The following is an 8,588-nucleotide window of genomic DNA, read 5'->3' on the forward strand; positions in this document are numbered from 1 at the left end:
ATTACACTGAACACTGGCATTCATATACCCACAGTCTTTGTTAAGAATTAGTAGGGAAAGTTTCTCTGTGTTGCCATTTTTTTATTCTTCTGGATGTCAGGTCTTCCCCTGTCTATGTGTTTTTATTCAGGGAGAATCATATTTTGTCTTTTTGTCCTTGTTTTAGGGTGACTATATAATATATTGTCCAATCAGAGACACTTTGAGATATATGGTTATCCTAATATAATGGCACAAAAAGCAAACATGATTGTCTAAAAAGGAGCTTTTGCTAATAGCACTGGAATATCAAGTATAAACTGAGACTTTTCTGGGGACTTTGGGGCATCTAATCTCTGCCCTTTTTCTTACAACTGATATGCAGTAGATTTATACCATAAAGGGCAGATACTAGAGTTTTAGAATATTTTCATTCAGTAAGTACATAGTCATTGTTCTGTTTTCCCCGAGTGTGCCCTCACCACTGTGGCTCTTCCTCTACAGATCTCCTTACTGTCTAGCATCTAATCTGGCAACCTATAGCATGGTTGGAGGATTCTAGGCCCCTGCACAGGGACTGAGGTTGGCATCTGATAAGGACCTGTGCTATACCAGTTACTAACTAATTTTGATATTACCCTAGCCATTTTCTATCTATCTACAAAGCCCCACTTTTTTCTGTAACTTTGTCATTCTATTAAGGTCTAGTCCCAGGACTGTGAAGACACTCAAGCTTTAGTTTGCTATTTCATTCCTACATACATGTGTGCCATATCCAATTTTCTAGGTGTTATTTGTATACATGTAATAAATACCAAGCTATTTTTTGATGCAAGGAGAAGGTATTTGATTTTGTTATCAACATCAAAGAACTACAGTATGATTAAATTTACTTTAAGCAAGCAGCCTTGAAAAAAGAGCTCTGTCTCTTGTCACAATCATAGCATTGTAGAAGATTGTTTCTGTCTGTGATTCTACTCCCCTGACTGGAATGTGGAGAAGATGACTAGTTATATAAATAAGATTAGAAAAACTAGGGGAGTGTTTCAAAGAGGCACTAAAACAGATAATGTTTAGATAACTAAAAAGAAGGAAGAAAACTATTGTGTCTTTTGCTTAAAAATCATATACCAAAATATTTTCAGTTATTGGGTCAAATTAAGATCTTCCCAGAAGCAAGAGAGGAAAAGAAAAAAGAAATGAGATGAAACAAAAAACTCCCATTTTTAGGAGCATTAATTTAAAAAAGGATGAAATACTCCCCTCCCATAGGGCAAGTGTGAATTGAAGGATGAACTCTATATCAAAAGTTGATATTTTCATGGCTTTATATAAATGTGAGATCTGAAATTTTTAAAATGCTAAGAGGCAGTTGACAAAAACTTCTTTGGAAAGTTGGTATCTTTTTTGTAATGCACAGAGGTAAATAAGGGAAAGAGAGAAAGTCTAGGGATGTGGTGAAACTGTGGAAAGAGCATTATAATCTAGAGTCAGGAGGGCCTGGGTTCAAATCCCAATTCTATCTTTTGGTAACTAATGTCTATGTAGAATGACTTCCTCATCTTAGAACAATGTAAATATTCCTTTCCCTATGAAGTTGTTGTCAACATTTAGCAATTTAATGTAGGCAAAATACCTACTAGCAACCCTACTCCATAGTAAACACTTAATAAATCTGTACTTTAGAATCTAGAATATTTTGATGCAAGCTGCAGAAACTAAGGAGTAGGCTAAGGCAAAGAGAAAGGAAGGGTCAGTGTGACCTGAAAACTGGATGGGTCTGTATATGTTGAGGTCTGTGGAATGTGTGGAGAGCTGAAAGAAGAGTACACAATATAGGAAGCAGAAAGAATAAAGCTGGGGCCTGCTGAAGAGATATCAGCAGCTGATTTCATTGATCAGGTTAAGATCAAAGAGCAACCTGGCTTATACATGATGGCCTTGCTCCTCTGAGACTCAAAGTGAGACTTGTGGCAATGTCTGGACCTAGAGTGAAAAGAAAGGCATACTGTTAGAATTATTGTGCCTCGTGGGTCAGTTTATAGCCCTGTTGGGTTTATAGCCTTGAAGTTCATAGACTCCGGGGGGAGCTCTAAATGTACTTTAGGAGGCGTTTTGAACCTCCTGAAGTTGAGTGCAAAATTTGGTACGTATTTGTATTTTCTGGGAGCAGATTCCATTGATTTTTTCAGATTCAACAAGAGTGTCTGATTCTTCTGGTTCTGGTAGTTAACTCCCCAGTACTCATTTCATGGCTCGCACATCGTATGTCAGCAATATAGTTTTGAGAATTTATGTCAGTTTTGGGGGAGCATACTTGATCTAAGGTAACTCTATGCTCTTTTGCAAAAATTGCTTCAAATTCAGAAAGAATAGAAGAATAAACCAGATGTACCCATCACCCAGCTTTTCCCCCTCACCCTTGAGAGAGAAAAGCTGCCCTTCCTCCAAATGCATGTGTCTGAGGAAGCATGTGGCCCAGCCTGGAAACCAACCTACAATATGAGATGAGGAATCTGACACTATGGATGGAAAAGCAAAGAGGGGAAAATAACTAGAATCTTCATGACATTGTTGAGCCACTGGTTCAACAATGTTCTGAAGCGTGGACTACGTCTGGGCATCCTCTCCTGTGAGCTAATAAATGTTCTTATTTAAATAAGCTTGAATAAGGTTTTATGTCACTTGCAACCAAACATATCCAAATAGCTCCAAAAGTTTGGAAGCCAGTGGTTTACACTGCATTAAAAAAGAGACATCTTAGCGAATGCTTAAATGACCTAATTAGGGTTTAAAAAGTATTTCAGCATAACTAGATAATATGATGTATTTGTGTACTTTACCTCATCTATAGTGCTTAAGTAACTAGCTTTTCTCTCTGAGGTAGTTGTAAGAGTGCCCCAAACCCTTTCATAGTGGTAAGAGAATAAAAGAGCACTACAATATAAAAAGAAGGAGGGGTGGGAAAGCTAGAGTGTGTATGTGTGAGGTTTTTAGTTATGCAGTGTATACATTTGATGGAATCACAACAGTTCAGAAAAGCTGAAGCATACAAAAAATGTAATTGAGAAGGTCTGTAATGCAGCTGTCTCAAGACATTACTAGGGAGGGAGATGTCTGCTTTTAGGTCTTGATCTATGGTGCCACTGGCTAGCCTTTTGATCTAGAAGTGATCGTTCTGTTTTGGTGTTTGCATTGGTGACTATAGTGCTCCAGCTGCATTGGCAATGGTATGGTGGGTGGACAACAACCCAACTCATGCTCCACCCCTGCCTCCACAACCTGCAAAGACACAAATAAATCCAAGTCCAAACTTTAGTGGTGCACTATGTACCCTGGATCTTACTGACATGCATTCTTTGTCCAGACTGCACAGCCCTAAATAGGCATATCATCTTGCTTTCTCTCCAGAGGACTCTCCTGAAACCCCACTCAGAACCCACAGGTACTTTCAAATGCTCTCTATACCACTTTAGGTTATGAAAAATTTGGGAGGATGAGGAGGATAACGTGTAGCCCTCTCATGGTGAGATCTGCTGTGCTGCTATCTCTATAGACCCCGCTATGACTATGTGAAGGTGCTTCTTCCAACATTTCAGACAGAAAGATAGGAAAATGTCTACTCTTGGAACTCAAAGAGAAACCTGAGAGGAATTCTGTGAGTCTGTCCTTGCTACTATACTGTTTGCCTTTTTATCAATCACTTGGGTTACTGCATAGAGAGCATAGTATTCTAGTTTGCAGAAGACACAATGCTGGGGGAAATAGCTGAACACAAAATAATAGCCGGAAACACTTATCTAGTGCTCACTATATCCACTCTTCTATGTGATTTACATAAATTAGTTCATTTGATTCTTATTTCACAGATGAGGAGTGGTGCATCAAGACATCAAGTCACTTGCCCAAGGCCACATAGCAAGGAAATGATAGAGTTGAGTTTTGAGCCCCAGTAGACTGGATCTAAAGTACTTGCTCTTAATCATTATGTATTGAAGGCCTTCAGCATGATATAATAGAATGGATTCTTTAGTTTGCTAAAACAAGGGATAGAAAATGACAGCGGGAAGGCTGTGATTATATAATGGTCTATATAAAAAAGAACAAGGCATTTTAGTTGGTTGTAACCTGGATTTGAACAGCAGATAAGTAAGCTGCTTCTAAAAAGGAAGCAGTCTTCTGACAAAAAAAAACTATGGTTCAGGAGACAGAAAGTGAATATTTTATCATACTCTAATTACTTTGACCCATAGGACTATACTGGAATACTTTAAGTCTGGTGTCAGAGTTCATGATGAATTTTGTCAGGCTCAAGATGTCTAGGACATTTGCCAACATTTTCTTCAGTCCAGTGACCACTTCTCATGAGGGGAGACAAAAGCTTGGCAAAGAGGGCTTGTAATGCCAGCTTTCAGATATTCCAAGAATCATCACAAGGAAGAGGCATAGATTGTGAGATTACGGAGTTAATATCTTAAGACCAGAGAGAATCATCTAAATATTCAAAGTCTTCAAAATGTTCAGAGACAATAGTCAGGGCTACGTCATTAAGTAGTGAGCTCTCAGGCAATAGAAGTTTCAAGTATTTGAATCACCATTTGTTGAACACTCTTTTTGTTGGAAAATTATATCAATTAGAATACCATTCCAACAAGACCATTTTAAGAATCTGGCTTTACAAAGACAGGTTAGCTCCCCCACAAAATGTCTCTCACACAGTTGTTAACTAGAAAATACCAAATTAGCATAGGCTTTTCAAAACTCTTATTAGTACACACTGATGGGCAATATTACAAACAAAATATGAAAGAATAATATTTATGATGAAACATATAGACTGCTTAATATGTATTTTGAAAAAATGTTGGAAACTCAATTTCAAATGAATGTTTTCCTGCCACTTTAGTGTTTTTGAGTGCTGTCTTTGGGAAAATATTGTAATAAATAAAAGTGGGAAAGTTAAGTGGCTGAGCACCCTGTCAAGATGCCCTGTACAGCAAGTGCACCTGTGATAAGTGCAGAAGGGAGAAAAGGTTAATGTAATCAGAGAAATGCATTCTGGGTCACCCTAAAGAACATGTCTTGTGAGTCATCTGTGTTCACGTTTCTTTGAACTTTGTATATCCTAACGGAGATGAAGCAATTACATAGACATAATGTCTTACCCTTTTGGTACAATGCATTCCGCATTCCTCAATCCATTCATCATCATCAGTGGTATTTGTGTTCAATGCTGTCATGCAGAGCTAGCTGCCAACAATTATTAAAAAGCAAGTCATAAGGTCATACATTTAGGAGACAAAGCAAAACCAATTATTACAATGTGTACTATGCAGACATTAATCCATTAAGGGGAAAAATCACTAAGCTCCTCAAAGATACTTTTGCATGAAGGATTATCTTATCTTCAGAGACCTAAAGTAAATGAAGTGATTATCTGTCACTCATAGTTTATCCTCCTTGAAATGAAATCCACAATGGCTGTGGCATTGCTGTATAGCAACTTCCCTCTCTCTTTTTTCTCACCATTTTACCTGTATTTTCACTGGTTAATTTCTCTGGACTTCCCTTATTACCTGCTTTTATTCTTCAAAAGCAAACAATAAAAATATTCACAGAGGCCAGGTGCGGTTCATGCCTGTAATCCTAGCACTTTGGGAGGCCATGGTGAGGGGATGATTTGAGCCCATGAGTTTGAGACCAGCCTGGGAAACATGGCGAAACCCTGTCTCTACAAACAATACAAAAATTAGCTGGGTGTGGTGGCATGTGCCTGTGGTCCTAGCTACTCAGGAAGCTGAGGTGGGAGGATAACCCAGGTCTGAAGGTGGAGGCTGCCGTGAGCTGAGATCGCACCACTGCATTCCGGCCTGGGTGACAGAGTAAAATCCTGTCTCAAAAAACAAAACAAACAAAAAAGAAGCTTTAAGATTTCATTACTAGGAATATTTGATGTAGCAAGTGTCCTGTCTGCCACAGTGTCAGTACTATTCTTCCCAGCTTCTTAGACAAAGAAAAGGGCTGTTTTAAATATGTATTTATTTTATCTTCTCTTTCTTCTCTTTTACATCTCCTTTCTCCCCCTTCCTCCTCCTCCTCTTCTCCTCATGCCTCTCTCCTCTTCCTCCTTTTCTCTTCTCCTTTTCTTCTTCTTCTCTTCCTGCCTGCACCTCCTCTTCTTTCTCCTTTTCTCTCCTCCTTCTCTTTCTCATCCACCTTCTCCCTCCTCTCCTTCAACTCCATGATTACCTTCAAAATGAAATTTTTGATCCGAATCAGTTTTGCGATGCCACTAATAAAATAGCATGTACACACTGCTTGCTATTTGCAGAGCAGTGTTCTAAGCGCAGTACATATATTGACTCATTTAATCTTCTCAACAACCTAGGAGATAGGCAGTACTGATAAATCCTTTCATAGAAGAAAAACTGAAATATCAAGAAGTTACATAATTTGCCATTGGTCACATGGCTAATGAGGTCTGATATGGTTTGGCTCTGTGTCCCTACCCAAATCTCACCTTGAATTCTAATAATCCCCATGTTTTAAGGGTGGGATCAGTTGGAGATAATTGAATCATGGGGGCAGTTTTCCCCAGGCTGTTCTCATGATACTGAGTGAGTTCTCATGAGATCTGATGGTTTTAAAAGGGGCTTTCCCCTTCATTCTGCTCTCATTCTCTCTGCTGCTGCCTTGTGAAGAGGTGCCTTCTGCCATAATTGTAAGTTTCCTGAGTCCTCCCCAGCCATGCGGCACTGTGAGTTAATTCAACTTCTTTCCTTTATAAATTACCCAGTCTCAGGTATTTCTTCATAGCAGCATGAGAATGGACTAATACAAGGTCTGAACATAGCACTGTGATTGAAAGTCCATGCCTCAACCATTAATATGCACCACTCCTCTAACTCTAGGGTCTTCCAGAACAGCGATTTCCTTAGAGACTAAGGAAGAAGGATATTAACATATACTGGTTCCCTAATTTGCCCCAGGCCTTCCCACGTGTTATATTGCTAGATCTCCGCAACAATACTACAAGTTAGGCACTATTATCTCTGCTTTACAAACAAAGTTAAAAACATTGTCCAATGTTGGACTGTGAGCCACAAAAACAGATTTTCATGTAGCTGATTCTGTAAGTTACCCTCTTTAGAACATACTAGAGTATGGCCTGTAACTAGAGATGCAACAAGTAGCTTTACCTGAGGCCTCATCTTTGGCATTGTCTTCATGCTCATTCTGATATTTGTGTCTAAATAACTTCTTGGACACTCTAGAAAACTTGAACTAGCTAGTGGAGGCTGCATCTGCCTCCTTTAACCTGGTCTTAAGAATTTATTGACTGGCCAGGGCGGTTCATGCCTGTAATCCCAGCACTTTGGGAGGCCAAGGTGGGCGGATCACCTAATGTCAGGAGTTTGAGACCAGCCTGGCCAACATGGGGAAACCCCATCTCTACTAAAAATACAAAAATTAGCTGGGAATGGTGGTGTGCATCTATAATCTCAGTTACTCTGAAGGCTGAGGCAGAACTGCTTGAATCCAGAAAGCAGAGGTCACAGTGAGCCAAGATCGCACAAATGTGGGCGACATGACAAGACTCCATCTCAAAAAAAAAAAAAGAAAAAAAAAAGAATTAATTAATTAATTAATTAATTATTTGAGTCAGAATCTCATTCTGTCATCTAGGCTGAAGTGGACTGGTATGATCATGGCTCACTGCAGCCTCGACCTCCTGAGATCAAGCTACCCTCCTACGTCAGCTTCCCATGTAGCTGGGACTACAGGTGTGCACCACCATACCTGGATAATTTTTATATTTTTTGTAGATTTGGGCATCTCCCTATGTTGGCTGGGCTGGTCTTGAACTCCTGAGCTCTAGCAATTCTCCCACTTTGGCCTCCCAAAGTGCTGAGATTATAGGTGTGAGCTACTGTGCTAAGCCAATAGTTCATTTTTTAAAATAATCTAGAAGTCTTAGAAGACTCACAAGGCCTCATCTAGTCCTGACTCTGATATACACCACAAATTTTTGTCTTTCTTTGTTACCCTAATTCCTAAAATGAGATATTGAGAAGCAATAATTAAAGGAGAACCATATGTATCAAATTCTAAGAATTATTAGATTGAACCACAGGAGACTAATGCTTTTATGTATTAAATAGGTAAAACAGTATAATTTCATATGGGTCAACATCATTTAAGGTTTATACTCCTCATTTTATCTCCACAACTTATGTAAAATAATTATAGAAAATATACTATTTTAAAGTAAACATAATCTTAATATCAAGGAAAATTACCAGTATGTTTTATATAATTTTATTTCTTATATAAGTCATAAGTGTGAATCAAACAGCCCTGGCAGCTGGTGTCTGCCATGCTGCTACATCGTAAAGGAAACTTAAAAAAATACAATGAGTTCCATGAAAATAAAATTATAATATATCCAAATCTATGGAATGCATGAAATCAGTGCTGAGAGGGAAATTTATAGTACTAAATGCTTACTTTAGAAAGTAAAAAGTCTCAAATTAATAACTGAACTGTCTATCTAAAGAAACTGGAAAAACAATAGCTAGATACTCCCCAGACAAGCAGAAGATGGAAGT

The sequence above is a fragment of the Rhinopithecus bieti genome, unplaced genomic scaffold (assembly GCF_001698545.2).
Source record: "Rhinopithecus bieti isolate Rb0 unplaced genomic scaffold, ASM169854v2 scaffold_38527, whole genome shotgun sequence".
Taxonomy (NCBI): Eukaryota; Metazoa; Chordata; class Mammalia; order Primates; family Cercopithecidae; genus Rhinopithecus; species Rhinopithecus bieti.